Source organism: Labeo rohita, chromosome 6, assembly GCF_022985175.1.
Source record: "Labeo rohita strain BAU-BD-2019 chromosome 6, IGBB_LRoh.1.0, whole genome shotgun sequence".
In the NCBI taxonomy this organism is placed as follows: Eukaryota; Metazoa; Chordata; class Actinopteri; order Cypriniformes; family Cyprinidae; genus Labeo; species Labeo rohita.
In genome coordinates, this window is record NC_066874.1 from 28,085,440 (window position 1) to 28,105,259 (window position 19,820).

The following is a 19,820-nucleotide window of genomic DNA, read 5'->3' on the forward strand; positions in this document are numbered from 1 at the left end:
CCCCCCTCAGACGTTCGCTTTCAGTAGGGACGCTAGCGCAGATAAAGCCTTGGCCGAGTAGTGAAATTATGAGAAGCATCCACTTCCTAGAATGCTGGTTTGTGTATAAAGTTAAGAATGAATTAATAATGTGATAATTGTTTTGGTTACTTTTAAATATTTGATTTGTTGCATTAAAGGAGAAGTCCACTTCCAAAACAAAGATTCACATATAATGTACTCACCCCCTTGCCATCCAAGATGTTCATGTCTTTCTATCTTCAGTCGTAAAGAAATTATGTTTTTTGAGGAAAACATTACAGCTTTTTTCTCCATATAATGGACTTATATGGTGCCCCGATTTTGAACTTCCAAAATGCAGTTAAATGTGGCTTCAAACGATCCCAAATGCGGTTGTAAATGATCCCAGCTGAGAAAGAAGGGTCTTATCTAGTGAAACGAATCTAGTGAAACGATTCTAGTGAATCTTCGTTTCGGAAGTAGACTTCTCTTTTAATATAAATAACGTTATATAACTGGCATATGCCAGATATTGGCTCCTAGTGCATCTCTGATCACCACCTCTGCTAAAATTGTAAAAAATGGCTTGGGCCCCAAAGTGGTTTGCCTGGCAGAAACAACCTCTCTGAGGAATTAGCTGACAAAGTTTTGGGTCTTTCCTGTAGCATGTCTACATCCTGCTGCTAGTCAGAATGTCAGTTGACTTACCCCTTGGAGACGTATCCAACAACATGATTGAATGAGAGTAAATTATGAGTGAACGGTGCCATCTCCCTTATGGGCCCTTCTGTTTCAATTTGGCAGATCTCTGGACAAGGATGGAGAGCGATAATACTGAGCAGTCTCATTGGTCTCAAAGTTCACTATTTGTCAAGAACACGTCCAGGCTTTTATTTATTTTATTAATTTTTGAGAATTTGCTGCATGCGTATGCCAAATTTTTCAAATCATTGATCTAGGGTAGATCTAAGTTTAAATGATTGGACATGTTGAATTTGAACTTGATCTAAACTTGAGATTGCTCCAGGTTTACATCAGTGATGTCTAACATTATTGGCTGAATGTAACAAATTTTTAGGCTGTTTCCAACCCGATCTCACGCAAAAAGGGCTACTTGAGTATAATTGGTAACACTTCAGAATAAGGTTCATTAGTTAACGTTAGTTTACTATTTAGTTAACATAAACTAAGAATGAACAACACTTCTCCAGTATTTATTTAATCTTAGTTCATGTTAATTTCAACATTTACTAATGTTACTAATGTGCTTGTTAATATTAGTTAATGCACTGTGAATTAACATGAGCTAATAATGAATGGCTGTATTTTCATTAACGTTAATAAAGATGAATAAATACTGTAAAAAATGTATTGCTTATTGTTCTTCCATGTTAATTAATACATTAACTAACATTAATGGAACCTTACTGTAAAGTTTTACTGTATCATTAATATTGTACATTTAAATGTAATTAAATACATTTTCTGTTTCAAATTGTTGTTTTTTTTTATTTTGTGTTTTTGTAATTTTTAATGTATATAGTTTTTTTTTTTTAAGTTTTAAGGCCCATTCACACTGATAATATAATGATAACTATGTAGTAGCGTCCACACAAACACACGTTGTTTATTATAAGCATGTTACCATTTTAATGTAAATGTTTTCTTTTTCATTAGCCTTTAGTTTTAGTTTATCTAGCACTTCCATTAAATTTATTTTTGTTTTTATTTTATTTCAGTTGATGGTTGTTTTATTTTAAGTAAAAAAAAAATGTTTTGTTAATAATAGTAATCAATGGGACGCATTCCGATCATATTAAATGATACAAATTAGATTGCACAAATTCATACGAATTAGCCACCAGTTTATCAAAACAATCAAACAACAAAAAGCTATAGCTTCAGAAGACTTGAAATGAAGTTCATGAATCATATGGTCTACTTTTATGTCAATTTTATGGTGCTTTTCCCCCAATGTAACTAAACCATAGTTTTTCTTTACACTGTAGAGTACTTTTCACCTGCATATAGACAAATATAGAACTGTTGAATCTAATTTTGCAATAATAATTTTGTCACCTTTATGAAATTGAATGGTTTTTAATATGGGTCTACTGTAGTTTCAACAAATGCCAAATAATCCCTTAAATCGTGAACACCAGATGAATATTTGATGAACAAATATTAAATCATTTGGTTGACTGCTTTAACACTGGATTATCCTCATCTGTAACCCAGACAAATGGCTTAAAAATAAAAATACAGTTCGCAGCTTTATGCAGACAAATAGTATAACCTCATTATATCATAAGTGGGAAAGAATCTCCTGTTGGGCTCTGTTTTACAGATGTGCACTAGCCCAGGCCTAAAGCAAAACTGCATTACTAGCATAAATGTCTGCTTGTGGTAAACAATAGGATGGAAATTAATGCTATCTCTCCCGTGGTTACTGTCTTCTACTCACATTGCAATAAAATTACCTTTCATGAAGTTGACAAACTGCAATCTGGGCACTTTTAAACTAAAGTTATCTCAAAAAAGAAATTAATATCCTTTTGTTGTGCCTGTGGCAAGAACAGCATGCATCCGTTTTGCCGTGCAACATGTCCGTCAGTGCATCTGTTACTCCTAAGACGTGATGTCAAGGGGGCGTGTTGTGTAGTCGCGCTGATTACAGAGTTAAGGCTACACTCGTAATATCAATCTTCGCTCCTGTGAGAAAAAGACATTGATTGGGTGAAACCCACCCAAAGATTAATGACACCACATTCGTAACGTGGCATTTAGTCTTTATTATTGCCAGCAGGCATGGAGCGTCACACACAAATGTGCACGCGCACACACTCCCGAAGACACGCAGCATGTGCTAACACTCCTCTAATCCAATATAGCGATCTCCCTGCTCTCGCATCCTAGGGAAAGCTGCCTGGCATGACAGGCTCATTTCAAGCAGCTTTTCAGCAGTTCCTGAGGGTGTGCGGCCAGTTCAGGGCAGGTCTTACTTGGGGAAATTGTGTTAAATGGAGTGTGAGGCCCGGCATTTTGACCTCAATTAATACCGTTCTCCTCAGTGTCTGAAAAGAGCACAACCTCCACCGTCTATGAGCAGGATTTAATCTGTTGTATGCCTTGTTACTTTTGCCAGATGATAACATAATCACAACTCCAGCAAAAAAAAAAAAAAATCCTCTTTTTGTTTTTTTGTTTTTTCCCCTCTCACTCTAATTATGAGCTCTGTGGACTGTGAACAACTAATTCCGGCTCAACGTTACTCACAATTCTGTAGGGGAAAGATGGAGAATCAGTCTCTGTGGGTGTCCAGGGTGTTGATCATTCTCTGTAGGCATTTCAAGACGGTTGAAGACTGTGATAAATCCAGTGTGGTGTTGATTGCTATCGGTAATAGAATATTCCCTGTGGACTTCTAAAGGGGTAGTTCAACCAAAAAGGAAACTTTTGATCATTTACGCGTCCTAATATAGTTCTGAGGCATTTTTCTTTTGGACGTCTCTGGTTTATTTTGTTGTAACTGTCTGCTAAAGCAAGTATATGGAGAAACCTGAAGAAGGAAGCTATCCAAAGGCTTTCCTTCACTCTTAAAAGATAAAAGTTCCAAACCTTTTAGTGAACAGTTCTAAAAAAGAATAGTTTTTTTCTAACGGTGAGGAACATTTTAAAAATCTAAAGAACGTTTAGCCATTCTAAGAACTTTTTTGTGGAATGGAAAGGTTTCTTGGATGTTAAAGGTTTTTCATGGGACCATCAATGCCGATGAACAGCTTTTATTTTTAAAGGAGCAGTCCACTTCCAGAACAAAAATTTACAGATAATTTACTCACCCCCTTGTCATCCAAGATGTTCATATATTTCTTTCTTCAGTCGATAAGAAATTGTTTCTTGAGGAAAATATTTCAGAATTTCTCTCCATATACAGGTGCATCTCAGTTCATTTATTTCAGTAATTCAACTCAAATTGTGAAACTCGTGTATTAAATAAATTCAGTGCACACAGACTGAAGTATTTTAAGTCTTTGTTCTTTTAATTGTGATGATTTTGGCTCACATTTAACAAAACCCCACCAATCTCAACAAATTAGAATATGGTGACATGCCAGTCAGCTAATCAACTCAAAACACCTGCAAAGGTTTCCTGAGCCTTCAAAATGGTCTCGCAGTTTGGTTCACTAGGCTACACAATCATGGGGAATACTGCTGATCTAACACTTGTCCAGAAGACAATTATTGACACCCTTCACAAGGAGGGTAAGCCGCAAACATTCATTGCCAAAGAAGCTGGCTGTTCACAGAGTGCTGTATCCAAGCATGTTAACAGAAAGTTGAGTGGAAGGAAAAAGTGTGGAAGAAAAAGATGCACAACCAACCGAGACCTAAACTATTTCAGTCTGTGTGCATTGAATTTATTTAATACATGAGTTTCACAATTTGAGTTGAATTACTGAAATAAATTAACTTTCCACAACATTCAAATTTATTGAGATGCACCTGTAGTGGACTTCGATGGTGCCCCCAAGTTCGAACTTCCAAAATGCAGTTTAAATGCAGCTTCAAATGGCTCTAAACAATCCTAGCCAAGAAAGAAGAGTCTTATCTAGCAAAACAATCGGCCATTTTCAAAACAAATTGAAAATTTATATACTTTATAACCTCAAACGCTTGTATTGTCTGGGTCTGCGTGAACTGTCAATTGGTTTAGAAAATGACCAATCATTTCACTAGATCAGTCTTCCTCGGCTGGGATCGTTTAGAGCCATTTGAAGCTGCATTTAAACTGCATTTTGGAAATTCAAACTTGAGGGCACCATTGAAGTCCACTATATAAAGAGAATCTGACAGTTGTCATAATCTGACAGTTAACATATTGAATGACAAAGGAGTGAGTAAATTATCTGTAAATTTTTCTTCTGGAAGTGAACTAATCCTTTAAGTGTTGCAAAAAAAAAAATCACCCCAATGGAAACCATCATCATTTACTCACCATAATGCAGTGAATTTTGGAAAAAATATCCTGTTCACAGTTTCCCATATAAGGAAAGTGAATACCAACCTGTGATATCAAGCTCCAAAATTACAGACAAAGACAAATCATTATGTAAAAGCTTTCCAGGTGTTCTTTAAAATATCTGTTCCAAGAATGTAAATAAAAGTTAAAAAGGTTGAATGATATGAGGATGAGTAAATGATGCCTTTTTTTTTTTTTTTTTGGCTGGACTGTCTCTTTAAATTTAGAAGAAATTTTGAATCTACTGTTGTTAAAGGTAAATATATATTGACAGATATAGCTAGGTGTGTTTCTACTCTGTGTGTGTGTGTTTGTGTGTGTTAAACCGCTAAGCCTAGGGCTCTTATTTTGTGCCCTGAATCATGACTAACACTTAACACGTCTGGCATTAGTGCCATAGTAAGAAGCCATGACCACCATTTGAAATTTTCCAACTGACTAACCAGAATTCCAGCAAACATTCATCTCTTCAAATCCTCTTTATACAGAAGCAAATGCAGAGATGTGTGCAAGAGCAATCTACAGCCAACTTGTCAACAGCTTTAACACATTAGCACTGAAGAAATAGCCTTCTGTGTGTGAGAGAGATGTGTAACTGAGAGAAATGTGTAAAGTATAGAGTAGTGTATTGTAATTTCCCACCTTAACATTTTAGAGACTAAATGTGTCTTACCTACTAAAAGGAAAACAATTATTCATTTTCAGTAAATCCTCAAATTATGTAGTGTTAGTTATTATTTTGTCTCCCACTTGTCTTTATTCCACATTGTTTTTCTTTATTTAATAACAGTGAATAGAAATTGGAGCTTTTAGCTTCACAAAGGGACATAGAGGCACAATTAAAATATCATACATCTTGTGCATTTACTGTTTGGAAGTTTGGGGATTTTTAGTGTCAGAATTTAAAGTAGAAGTTCACTTCCAGAACAAAAATGTACAGATAATGTACTCACCCCCTTGTCATCAAAAATGATCATGTCTTTCTTTCTTCAGTCGTAAAGAAAACGTTCTTTGAAGAAAACATTTTAGGACTTTTCTCTATATAGTGGACTTCAATGGTGCCCCTGAGTTGAATATCCAAAATGTAGTTTAAATGCAGCTTCAAAGGGCTCCAAACGATCCCAGCCAAGGACGAAGGGTCTTATCTAGTGAAACGATTGGTTATTTTCAAAAAACTTTTACAATTTATAACCTCAAACACTCGTCTAGGTCTGCCTGAACTCTGTTTTTTCCGGATCTCATTTCTCCCTCAACTTCAAAATCGTTGTTTAAAATCGTCATTCAAGGCCTTTAACATAGTAGTTCCATGCAGGATCAGAAAACTCATCAAAAATATCTTAATTTGTGTTCTGAGGATGAACAAAGGTCTTATGGGTTTGGAACGACGTGAAGGTGAGTAATTTATGATAGAATTTTCATTTTTGGTTGAACTTTATTATTATTATCAAGTATATGGAGATAACCTGAAGACGGAAGCTATCCAAAGGCTTTCCTTCACTCTTAAAAAATAAAAGTTCCAAACCTTTTAGTGAACAGTTCTAAACAGAATCTTCTTTTTTTCTAATAGTAAAGAACATTTTAAAAATCTAAAGAACGCTTTTCCATTCCAAAGAACTTTTGGTGAAAATGGAAAGGTTCCTTGGATGTTAAAGGTTTTTCATGGGACCATCAATGCCAATGAATAAGTTTTATTTTTAAAGTAGTTCACTTCCAGAACAAAAATTTACAGATAATGTACTCACCCCCTTGTCATCCAAGATGTTCATGTATTTCTTTCTTCAGTCAATAAGAAACTGTTTCTTAAGGAAAACATTTCAGGAATTCTCTCCATATAGTGGACTTCAATGGTGCCCCAAAGTTTGAATATCCAAAATGCAGTTTAAATGTAGCTTCAAAGGGCTCTAAATGATCCCAGCCAAAGAAAAAGGGTCTTATCTAGTGAAACGATTGGTTATTTTCAAAAAACTTTTACAATTTATAACCTCAAACACTCGTCTAGGTCTGCCTGAACTCTGTTTTTTCCGGGTTCAAGACAGTTAGGGTATGTCGAAAAACATCTCATTTTCTCCCTCAACTTCACCATCGTCAACTTCATCATTCAAGGCCTTTAACATAGTAGTTCCATGCAGGATCAGAAAGCTCATCAAAAATATCTGAGAATGGTTGTGCTGCTCTTTATTTTTCTGGAAACTGTGATGATTTTTACCCCCAGGATTCTTTTATGAATAGAAAGTTCAAAAGAACAGCATTTAACATTTTTTTATCAATTCATTGCATCCTTGCAGATCAATTTTTCAGAAATTTACAGTGTGTATGTATTGTATATTATGGTACAGCCACTGTACTTTTTGTAGGGAAAGATTCAGAACTCCATTTGTCAAATTCCGAGTTGGTGATTTGCGATTATTCATGTTATAATACATTTCACCACAGATAAACTGGAGAGTCCACATCCACTGTGAAACTGACTGGTTTTCTTGTTTCCAGAGTCAGCGGGACTAGCAGACTGACAGCTCAGTGGGCAGAAGAGCGAAGTCACCTCTCATAGTTGATGAAGACAAATGATCTCTGCATAACACTCTTACCTCGTGGATCAAATATAAAGAAATGTGACACTGACAAATGGCTCTGACTGAAATGTGTCACTTGATTGAATGGTTCCATGTTCATTTTCTCATCTCACCCACTCAGAACTGCATTACCATTCATACAGTTGCTCATAAAGCAATTTGCATCCGCCTAATTTGTGCAAATGGAGTGGGAATTGTTGGGGATGGAAGTCTAAAGAAATAACACAGATGAAAAAATAGAATTCTGTGTCTTATCGTCAACTTAATCAAGGCTGTGTCCTATTAGTATTTCCATCTCAGCGCTCGTAAATGCCGGAAGACAGAATTAGTCTGTTCTGTGCTGCGAGGATTTTCAGTGTATTTGCCACAATAAAGTCTAGTGACTCTCCAAGAATTACAAAGTTATTTGATTTCTTCCTCCCCTTCATAATGTATAGTTTGCACCAATTTAACAAGTGCTAACTTGATAGGCTACATTTAGATGGCTCTCAGCGCAGCAATCCTCCCTCCGGCTACGATGGCGTGTGGACTGGCGAGGCAGTAAATGCTATTTAAGCATCACTGAGCAAATATATCCAACCAAGTCGTAGCTGTTTTGTTAGAGGAAATGCAATCTGTGGCCCTCTGGCAAATAACAGAGTGAAAATCAGAATAACCAGAATTGGATTTGCGATGCCAGAAATGTCTCTGGGTAGACATTTTTTGTTTTGTTGAAACCATCTGCAGGAGCAAGTATATATGGAGATAACCTGAGCTATCCGAAGGCTACGTGGCCCAGATGAGTTGGTTTGCATGCTTAACTTCAAAAGTACTTGAAACCTACTTAAACACACCAGGTCTTCCAAACATGAAAACTAGTGCAGACGTTACTTATACTACATGTATGGTTCAAAGATTTCAAATAGTGTAGGTGGCCTAGTTCTGTAGTTCTCCCTTATATCTGGAGTGAATATGAGCATGAATGCTTGTCGGTATTGTTTTGTGCGTGACTGACAGCAGCCATTCTTGCACGTGCTTGTATATAGCTGTGTTCATTTGGTGGAACTGATGTCCACTGACAGATACATCGCTTTGTTGCTCGCAAAATGATTTATTACATGAAACAAATCATCTAGAGACTCCTGGAAATGGTTTTGCCTTCCATTATTTATTTTTAATCCCATGCGGTTGCAATCAACAGCTCAATATTCATCGAGCGTGTTTGGGGCTGTGAGATTGCATATTTAAATGATGAAAAATGTAGACCTATAAAACAAGCAACTACCGGCTTTATAATAAAGATGTGCATTACATCACAGCAGAGATTGATTTGAACAGGCCTGAGACTAGTTATGTCAAAAATAGGCTATCTTGGCCAGGCTGTTTAGCCTGAGGCAGTTGGCGCGTGGCAAGGACGTGTCGGCATTCCTGTATTCGGCTGTGCTGTGTGGATTGTGCCTCCTCAGAGTTCTTCCCACCTGCCCATGGTGCACACTTGCAGAGAAATGACAGTCCTGAACACCGTAATGTTGGTATATATGTAGAAAACTATTTGATTACTTTGCAAGTTTTTTATAAACATTGCCATGTAACTCTTTCTGTACTGTTTTTGCTACAGACATGAATGGTGCTTCAGAGCATGCAGCTTGTTGAGAACGATGGAGAAGGGCTCTTTTGAGTTTGGTTGGTAAGCAATCACTTAGCAACCACCCAGAACACCTTAGCAATTGCATAGCAATGTCCTGGCAGCACTTCAGCAGTGTAACAGCAGTTTTGCACATATAAACAAGAAATAGGACTGGGTAAAATAATCCTCATATTTTAAAGGGATAGTTCACCCAAAAATGAAAATTCTGTTATTTCTTATTCACCCTCATGTCGTTCCCAACCTGTAAGACCCTTGTTCATCTTTGGAACACAGATTAGGATATTTTTGATGAAATCTGAGAGCTTTCTGACCCTGCATAGACAGCAATGCAACAGAAGCATTTTATGGCCCAGAAAGGTAATAAGGACATCGTTAAAATAGTCCATGTGACTTCAGTGGTTCAACCGTAATGTTATGAATCTACAAGAATACTTTTTGTGTGCAAAAAAATAAAAAATAAATAATGACTTTATTCAACAACTTCTTCTCTATGGGTTTGGAATGACACGAGGCTGAGTAATTAAAGGAGAAGTCCACTTCCAGAACAACAATTCACAAATAATTTAGTTTAGAGCCCTTTGATGCTGCATTTATACTACATTTTGGAAGTTTAAAATTGGGGCACCAGTGAAGTCCATTATATGGAGAAAAATCCTGAAATGTTTTCCTCAAAAACCATAATTTCTTTAAGACTGAAGACAGAAAGACATGAACATCTTGGATGACATAGGGGTGAGTAAATTATTTGTGAATTGTTGTTCTGGAAGTGGAGTTCTCATTTAATGCAGAATTGTAATTTTTGTGTGAACAAACCCTTTAATTTTTTCTTTTGTCCACAGATGGCACAAATAGTGTTGCCAAATCTGGAGTTTTCCCACGGATTTGGGATACTTTAACACTGTTGTCCACGGGTTGAAACGATCCCAAAAATGTGATATTTAGCCCCTGGAATGCAAATTTACTAGGGGACAAAACCCTGACAACAAAATGTGTATTTTACACCCCAGAATGCGATTTTTAATGGGGGCCCACCTCGAAACACAATTGGGCTACTTTTGAGTTGCAATTGGGCGGGAAAATTTGGCAACCCTGGGCACAAAAAGCTAATCTCAACACATTTCATGAAAGGCTAAGCTCTTCTTAATTTTTTGTTATTTCACCTGAATATCAGTATTTGTGAATTGTAATGGTTTTGAAGTACATCTTTGAAGTAAAAAGTTGTCTAGTTTTGTGTCACTGGAAAATAGGAATCTATGAATATGTGTTTTTAGATTTGTGGAATAAAAATGATAAAGTTAGTTCCAAAACTGGCACAGAAGGCTCTGAGTGGCATGTTGTTGGGGCATCTTTGCTAATCATTAATACCTATAAGCTAATTGAGTCAAATCATTTAATGAGATTCCACGTAATATGCTATTATGACATATCTTCAATTAAAATGAATCTCTTTCACTGGGATTCTGCTTTGTCATCAGTTATTCAATAATTGAAGTAAATTATTAAAATACAATTTTAACTCTTTCCCTGCCAGCATTTTTGAAAAAATTGCCAGGCACCACCAGCGTTTTTGATCATTTTCACTAAACCCCAGAATATTTTGTCGTATGAATATCTGAACATGCAAATGTCAAAATAAAGAACATGGCTTCTGCTTTTAAACAAAAAATGTTTTATTCTAGCTTCAAGCTTTCTTTTTTTTATCAACACTTGAATGTAGGGAAGTTTCATATAAAAAAGATGATCAAAGCACAGATGCAGTAGATTGTTTCCATCAGAACCCTCAAAGCCTAATTTATTTTCAATCGAATATTTTTCAGTTGCAACTGCTTACATATGAGATCATCATTTCTGCATCTTCCTCAACTGTGCTTTTGATCGAGAGATTCTGGTTTCACTCAGAAGATGCATATTAGCTCCCCCGAGCGTATAACAGTGAAAACATGGAAAGCTATAAACTCCTGTTCTTTGGCAAGAAAGCGTTTTCTCCATAGACTGTATTAAAACTGAACATAGTGTCCATGACATCATCCGTAGGTTTCTGAAGAGCATATTTAAGCTCAAAGTGGGCGGAGCCAGTATTCGCCATCTTGCTAGCGCGTCACTACCGGCTAATTGAAAATGGGTAAAGAGGCGGGACATGGTTGCTGAAACCACGCCCACCTAGCTCGACGTAGCAGCAGCAATCCACCTGTCACTCAAGTGGCCACACCCTTAATTATGCAGAAGCCTAATATAATTTAAACAGATGAATTATAAAAAAAAAAATTCACCCCCTCATAATTGTCATGATGGCCAAAATTAGCTATATCGACAATCATTTTGTACCAGACTCTCAACATATTTTTTTCTGGTGTAACTTTTCTAGATAACTAGATATCTAGATAACTAGATAACTTCTTTGGCAGGAAAAGAGTTCAATATAATAGAACTATAAAAAACTATAAAACTATAAAAATGTCAATGTAGGGGTTGATATAAATGTTAAGTGTTAATATAAATGTTTAAAGTTAAAAATGATTTTTTAAATGCGTCATCATCCTGCATATTCTACACTTACATAAATATATTAAAAATGTAAAAGTAAATTGTTCTTAAGGATGACATCTTCCCCTAGTTATAATCATTATTTCAAAACACTAATTAAAACAGCTAATTATATCTAGCTTATTTACAGTTTTAATCAAGAGAAAATTTGACATCTGTACATTGCAATTACAATGAGGCAGCTGAGACATTACATCAGCTTATAACAATAAAAAAAAGACAATGAACCGGAGAGATGTAACTTTTTTAAAGAAAAATATAACATCACAATTTGGAATTAAAGACATTCTAATTTATTTATATTCTGTACATGGCAAAAAAAAAGTCAATGTCTGACTTCTCTCATGAAGTTATATTGAACAGATTTTGTTTCCAAGCATAACTAGTGTAAGAAAGCAAGAGTCTTAATTCTGTAACATATCGCCATTTTGCATCCAAGATTGATTCAATAAACCGTGTTTTGCATTTGTATTTTAATTGTTGTTTTGCAAACAGCTGCAGTGGCATAATATGATAGGCAACAATGCCTTCTGAATTTGAATAACTATGATTCATGTTCCTGCTGGTTGAGTTATAACCCTCTAGCAAATTAAGAGGTCTAATTAAAGCTAATAGCATTAGCTTTCAAACGCTACAAACATTACTTAATGAGCTACACCTATTCTTTCAAATTAATGGGCGCCACGTACTGCAGGTTGACACAATTTGCCGAGCAAAACGCACAGCACGTCCAGTCCAATGAATATATCGCCCTAATGACTGACATCAACATGCGCTCAGCGTTGATTAGGCCACACGAGTCTTAACGGAGTACGTGGCTGCGTGCCATTGTCCCCATTATGTCTCGCTAATACATAGTTGGTGCGTGTCTTGCGACGGCTTTCTCGGTTCGCTCGCACGCCCCCACCTGCCGAGAGAATCATCATTTGCCTTGTGCCTATCAAAGCCCACTGTCACAATGCTCTGACTTTTTGCCTCAGGTGCCTTCAAACATTCCCCGCTTCAGTGTCTTTCACCACGAGGAGGTTCTTATAGAAAAGCCGATGGGCTGGTGGCACCTGGCGCATGAATTCGGTTCACACTGCGCCCAACCGAGCTTTTCAGCCTCATTGTATTCGCTTTCTTAACACCCTGCTAACGTTGTCTCATTAACATCAGGCGGGTCGCATGGCCGCCGAAGCGTTTGCATGGCTCTTTCATAGGTGAATGGTATCTGCCCGCCATTCCTGGCGTGTACGTGAGGGGGTTGGCGGCCTGCTGTCCATATGAAAGACCGGGGCAGCCAGGTTTATAAATAAAACTGACAGCGTGCACCTTGCCCAGCCATGACTGGAATGTTTAAAGCTGTGGAAAGAGAGACGGAGACTTAGGGAAAGCCTGGAAGTCTCAGAGGTGGGGTATGTTTGTGGCGTACAATGATTCTTCACCTGAAAAAGGCCAACCGATTCGCTTCTAATCCACTCTTTCTCTTCAGCATGTGACCGATTACCCCATCGAGGACAGCTAACGGGAGTCTCCGAGGTGTTCGATCTGAGAGCGGAGCGAAAAAAATATCTCGCTTGCGCCGATCAATATTTACCAGATTCTCGCTTCAACCTTTGACTTTTTTCTGAAACGTGCGGGGGAGGGAGCGATCAACAGCAGAATTGAATCTGCCATCCAGGTACGATCTATCCGGGAAGTCACAACCGAGAAGACAGAGGCTGACGCCTCTTTTGGCGTAGACAGTCTTTGGCGCACACAAACGGACAGGTACACACCTCCGAAATGACTCGGGGGGAGATATAGCCTTGCCTCACGGAGGCGATAAATGTGGGCACATTAGGAATTGAATCTTTGTTTTGAACCTGAGCCCTGGCCCGGGCTGTTTTTGTTGTGACATCTGGAGGGCGATGGAGATAAGCTATCAATCAAAGTCGAGCTTCAGTCCTTTTAAAGAATACCTGAGACCAGAAAAACACACAGACATTCCAACAGGCGTTATGCTGGCTTAGAGGTGACCGTTAGCATTTAGCAGTAGCGTTTACAACACTCTGTTATTGTGAGTTTACACCATCAAACTGAGATAAGCTCTTGCTTTAGGCAAGGGTAAAAGAGCAAATGCAAGCCTGCTAATTCACTTTAGTGAATAACATTGCTGAATTGCTTTAATAAGAGCAACCATGTGAAAAGTATTTATTTTCTACTTTCCATCTTCTGCAGATTTTTTTTTCCCCCCTCCCCAGAATGATTCGTGCTTTAAAGTAATCCTTTTCCACTGCTAATACACCCATTTCAGAAACTCCTCTAACAATTATATGACTGTTGGTTTGCTTTTGCCTTTTGCTATTACAAAAGGATTCTGAAGAATTAAAAGCTAATATTGTCCTATCATTATAAGCAGTCAGGTTCCTTCACAAAATATTCAGACCTGGTTTGATTTGCTTCTAGAAGTTTTTTCTGAACTTATGATGACTGGAAATCACCATGGCAGTCTCTAAATGAAAAGTGTTTGTCTGTGCAGCAAAATATCTCTCTTAGTTCAGGTTTTAGCAATGAAATGATAAATTGAATTTAATCTTAAGTTTTTAATGATGCATGTGGATTGTGTGTGGATATGTGGATTTGTTTATTTTATTTTATTTTACTTTTTTTTTTTTTTTTAGGTGAACTGTTAAAGGTATAGTTCACCCAAAAATGAAAATTAGCCCATAATTTACTCGCCCTCCAGGCATCCTATGTGTATGACTTCCTTCTTTCAGACAAATGCAATTACGCAGTTATATTAAAAATTATCTTGGCTCTCTCAAGCTCCATCATGGCAATGGGAGGGTGTTTCTCTTCATCAGTCCAAAACAAGTCCAATAAAGTGCATCCATCCATAATAAAAAGTGCCTCACACAGCTCCCAGGGGTGAAAAAAGGCCTCCTGTAGTGAATCGATACATTTTTGTAAGAAAAATGTCCATATTTAAAAACGTAATAATCACTTTAATTTAGCTTGCGCCAACTGGTCATACACGGAAGAAGCTCAAAAAATTACTAAAGTACTACAACTTTGTTTATTTTCAGGTGTAAAGTACTAAAACTTTGTTTATTTCCAGGTATAGAAGGACACTCAACGCAGATCTGGCTACAGGATCAATTATAGTAAGATGACTACAGACATCTTTTTTAATATATATCATCTGAGCAGGTAAGTATCACATCTTAGCTCAACAACCATACAACCATAGCAGCCAGAACTTTTAGGACTTTAGGACTCAAAACCGAGGGTGTCACTGATCAATTTCTAATGCAAAATTAAATAATAAGTGTTCCATATTGTTAAAAAAAACCCACTGTATCACTTCAAAAGCTATAAAAGAGAATTATGTTTCAATTTATAAATGTATATTTTGTTCTATTTTTTCTTTGTGAGCTCTTAAAAGGATAGTTCCCCCCGAAATGAAAATTCTGTCATTATTTCTCACCCTCACCTCTTCGGAACACAAGATATTTTTGATAAAATCCAAGAGCTTTCTGACCCTGCATAGACAGCAACACAACTACCACTTTCAAGGCCCTGAAATGTAGTAAGGACATCGTTAAATTAGTCCATGTGTAGCTGCTTTGCTGTCTATGGAGGGCCAGAAAGCTCTTGGATTTTATCAAAAATATCTTAATTTGTGTTCCAGATGAATGAAGGTCTTACGGGTTTTTCTTACGTGAGTAATTAATGACAGAATTTTCATTTTGGGTGAACTATCCCTTTAAGTGAACTAATCTTGATCTATAAGGGCTATAAAAGCCCACCTGACTACAAACCTGACTACTAAGCATTCCATATGATATATGCGAACAAAAACAGCTGCGTCTCAACCCCCATTCATAACATAGAGTCACAGAACTTCATCTCTGCTCCGTCTGAGGTCTGCAGTTCTCTGTAAGAGCAGTGTTTTTTAGGCCAGCCTTCAGACTATGTTTAACTTATCACTGCCTAAAAGTTACAGCACCTGTTCTAAAAGAGGAAGCAAACTTTCATTTCCTCAGCCCCAGAGGCCACCGATCCTTTATAAGATTTGCTAGGATCCTTGAAGAGAGCACTGCTTCCATCTCTCACCCTCCAGGGGGCCTGCTCCATTCCACCTCGCTCCACACTTCTCCTCCCCGTGTGTCAGCTGATTATAACACACCGAGTGTCACAGGCAACACATTATTGTACTCGTAAAGACATGGGGACACGCTCCAATAAGTCCTCAGTTGGGAAACAGAGCCTCTTTTGCATATTAATGACCTGGGGTCAGTTTCTTAAGATTGCGTTCATGAGAAGGTGGAAGAAATGAGAAGGAAAAAAGAAATTGACCGAGCAGTGGAATTATGGAAAAAAGGGAGCGCATGCAGGTGTGTTCAGAGTCCAAAATTAACTTTTTAACACACCTGCCAATGGCGGATGAAATGAGAGCATTTACCATCCATAAGTATTTTTTACTGACCGTGAAATTGTATTTTGCATTGTTTTTTACTTAAAAATATATTTTTCTGCCCATAACAGTGGAATTATTTCACTGTTTTTTGATTATTTGCGACCAAAAGTGCATCGTTTTACTCTGAAAATTTAGATTACTAAGATTATTATTATTATTTGTTTAAGAAATTAATATTTTTATTCAGCAAGGATGCATATATATATATATGTGTGTGTGTATCTATATATATATATATATATATATAATATTATTATTATTATTATTATTATTATTATTTACAAAAAATATTGAGCAGCACAACTGTTTTAAATTTTGAATATAAGAAATTTCAGCATATTAGAATAATTTCTGAAGGTCAATGTGACACTGAAGACTGACACTGAGTAATGGATCACTGCCATTAATTTAACTAATGAATTAATTCACTGGTATTTTAAAATAGCTTTTTTTTTTTAAATAGATTTTAAAAAATTAAACTTTTTACTGTAATCATTAAAAAAATCTCTGACCCCAAATGAAATAAATAAAATATATTTATCTATTTATTTATTTATTTATTTTACATGAAGCAGACTTTGTAGACTGTTTGTTATTTGATTTGGTGATAAGTGGTCATTTATGATCCTGCATGTGTCTAATCATGGGTTTATGGGAAAACAACAGGAGCATTTTAAGGATGTAGTCTTGAATTCCAGGCATGAGATAATTTCGATGATTGACATGATACTGTAGCATGGTCATATACTCTTTCAATAAAAGGGTAATTGTATCTCTGGTTCCTTTTGTGTTGTAGCTTTGTCAATAACTCAGACATCAGCTCCCCTTCCAGAAAGGACAGACACCAACCACTTAAAACAACAGAAGTGGATAATAATACACATTATGTCCCCCATCAGCTCTTCCGATGACAAAAGACTCAATGAACTCCACGAACGCCTTGAGTACCCCCACAGGAAACAGGCCTGGTCTTTGGTTCACAAGAGGAAGCTTGGGCAAAAGAGGGAAAATCTTAAAATACCAGCGTAGTTCTCGCACAGTTGAACTCGGCGTAATAGCTAAATGTCAGTGTGGAGTGCTAATGCTCACACAATTGAGCAGCTCTCCCGTGAGACCTGATTAAGAGACGGTGAGAAGGCAGATAGCTTACTCGTGTCTATAATAACAGGATAAGTCACATTTGAATGTCCTCATTATCTTGTACTAAGGGGAGAGGAGTGGCTGTACCCAACTTCTAGCAGTGGAGATGGAGTGATTCGGATATTTCAGGGTAAAAGGGACAACGAAAGCAATTTGTGAGGCATCACACATTGTTTCTGAGTCAGACAAGCTGAGTGTGATAGTTCGAACCATATGCCACTTTCACACTTTGCATATGAAGTGATGTTTGAGTTGGGTTCCTGCTTGCTTAAGCACTTTCCAAGTGCTTCACCTAGATAGACAGGAAGATCAGTTGCTGTAATTTATCGATTGCATAGTGGAAATACTTGCAGACGTAAAGTACACAAAGTACGCATACTCTTGAGTTACAACAGACAGTGCAAGACTTTATTTACAGTGTAAAATGCAGAAATAATGTACATAAACACTTGCTAAATGTGAATAAAAATGGAGTAAAAACTTGGTTAAACTTTGATAGGAAAAGGATTACATGGTTTAATGTGATTAGGAGAAATGGTAATTTGACCTTCATAAAGGAGAAAGTATTGAGATATTACATTAAATTTATGATCGAAATACCAGTATGTTTTTGTCAAATGCTTAAGATACGTTTTGCATATATATATATATATATATATATATATATATATATATATATATTAGGGGTGTGACGAGACACTTATCCCACGAGACGAGACAGCTGGGTTCACGAGAACGAGACTTTATGAGATTTTGAATATAGGGAAAGTAGTCTTTTATTCAACTGAAAAAGACAAAATGCAAAAAATGTAGGTGCATTTTAAACTTAAACTTCCATATTAATGAATTATATGCAGTAATAAACAACATTTAATTAAGAGCTTCACCATTCTGGATAAATTGAGAATCCCAGTTGTTTTTAATAAATTGGAGACCATGATTCTCTCACAACTCTGGAGAAAAAAAAAGATTAGAAAACTAAACAAAATAACATAATTTATTAGTGGTTCTGACAAACTGTTCATTGCTTAAAGGGGTCATCGGATGCTAAGTTCACATTTTCATGTTGTTTGAACATTAATGTGTGTTGGCAGTGTATGTACAAATCTACCCTATAATGATAAAAATCCATGCAGTGGTTTTTAATTAATCTGTAAAAATAATATCCCCTTTTTCAAATCGAGCCGTTCTCAGATGCCTGTCGGTGTGCCATCACACCGACAGATGCCGCTCCCACAATAGTTGATTGACATGAGCTCTTACCTCAGACCAGCTGTCACAGTCCAGTATCTTTCCTTGTTTCGATGCCGAAGCATCGAAAGACAAGAATATCTCAGATTGAGCGATTGAGGTGTTGTGTTGCTGCACTGTAAAATCTAATTAGTTGGGCTTACTTAAAAAAAGCATGCAAACGATTGCCTTAAAAAAACTAAGTAAAGTGAAATAAGAATAGTATGTTGTACTGACAAATGCTTAGTTAGTATAGTTTACTTACACGGGAGCTCTAGTAACTAAAAAAGAACTGTAGGGGGTACTTAATCATTTACTTTAGGCTTACACTTGACTTAGTATAGCTACTCACTGACTCCCAGAGTGCACTGCGGCATGAATAAATTATGCAATTGCTTTGTTTTACTGTTGTTGTTTTTATTTGCTAATTTTATTTACTGACTTGTGTCAGCAGTAACACAACAAAAAGAGAAAATAAAATAATATAATGGTTATTGTCACAATTAATAAAAATAAATAAAATTGAATTGTTACCATCGTTGTGATTCACATGCTGAATGTTGAAGTTTGTGACTTGAGCACATTACCACAAGTATTAAAGGACTGTCTCAACCCAATAAAGTTTCTCAAGGTGTTTATGAAGAACAATAAAATTGTAAAAGATCATTAATAAATATAAAAAAATATATTAGCTAAACAATTGGAAAGATTTAGCGAATCAAAATATCAGAACTTAAAGGTTACCTTCTAAAAGCAACCTACTTATTACTTTTCTTCCCTTGAAATCAAAAACTATGACTTCATGTTGCATTGCTGCATCAACAGAAAGAAAATTATAATAAGAAAAGCAAAGTTCCAAGTGCCCAACCAAACGGAACATTAATCACTATAATGGTAAGTAAAAAAATAAAAAATAATAATAATAAAACAAATAAATAAATAAAATAAGACACAAGTCAAGTCAAGTCACCTTTATTTATATACCGCCTTTAACAATACAGAATTGTGACAAGGCGGCACACCAACAACATTTTACAAAAATCAACATCAGTTTATGAAGTCAGCTTATGTGATGTTCTCTCAAATATATAGTTGTATTGAAACAACATTCAAGATGACTTTGGGAAATGAGTGAAGGTAACTAGTGAAAAATAACTGCAGATTAACAATTGCCACCTCAAAAAAAAAAAAAATTTTCTTCTTCTTCTGTTGTCATTTTGCAAATTAGCAACATATTAGTGCACT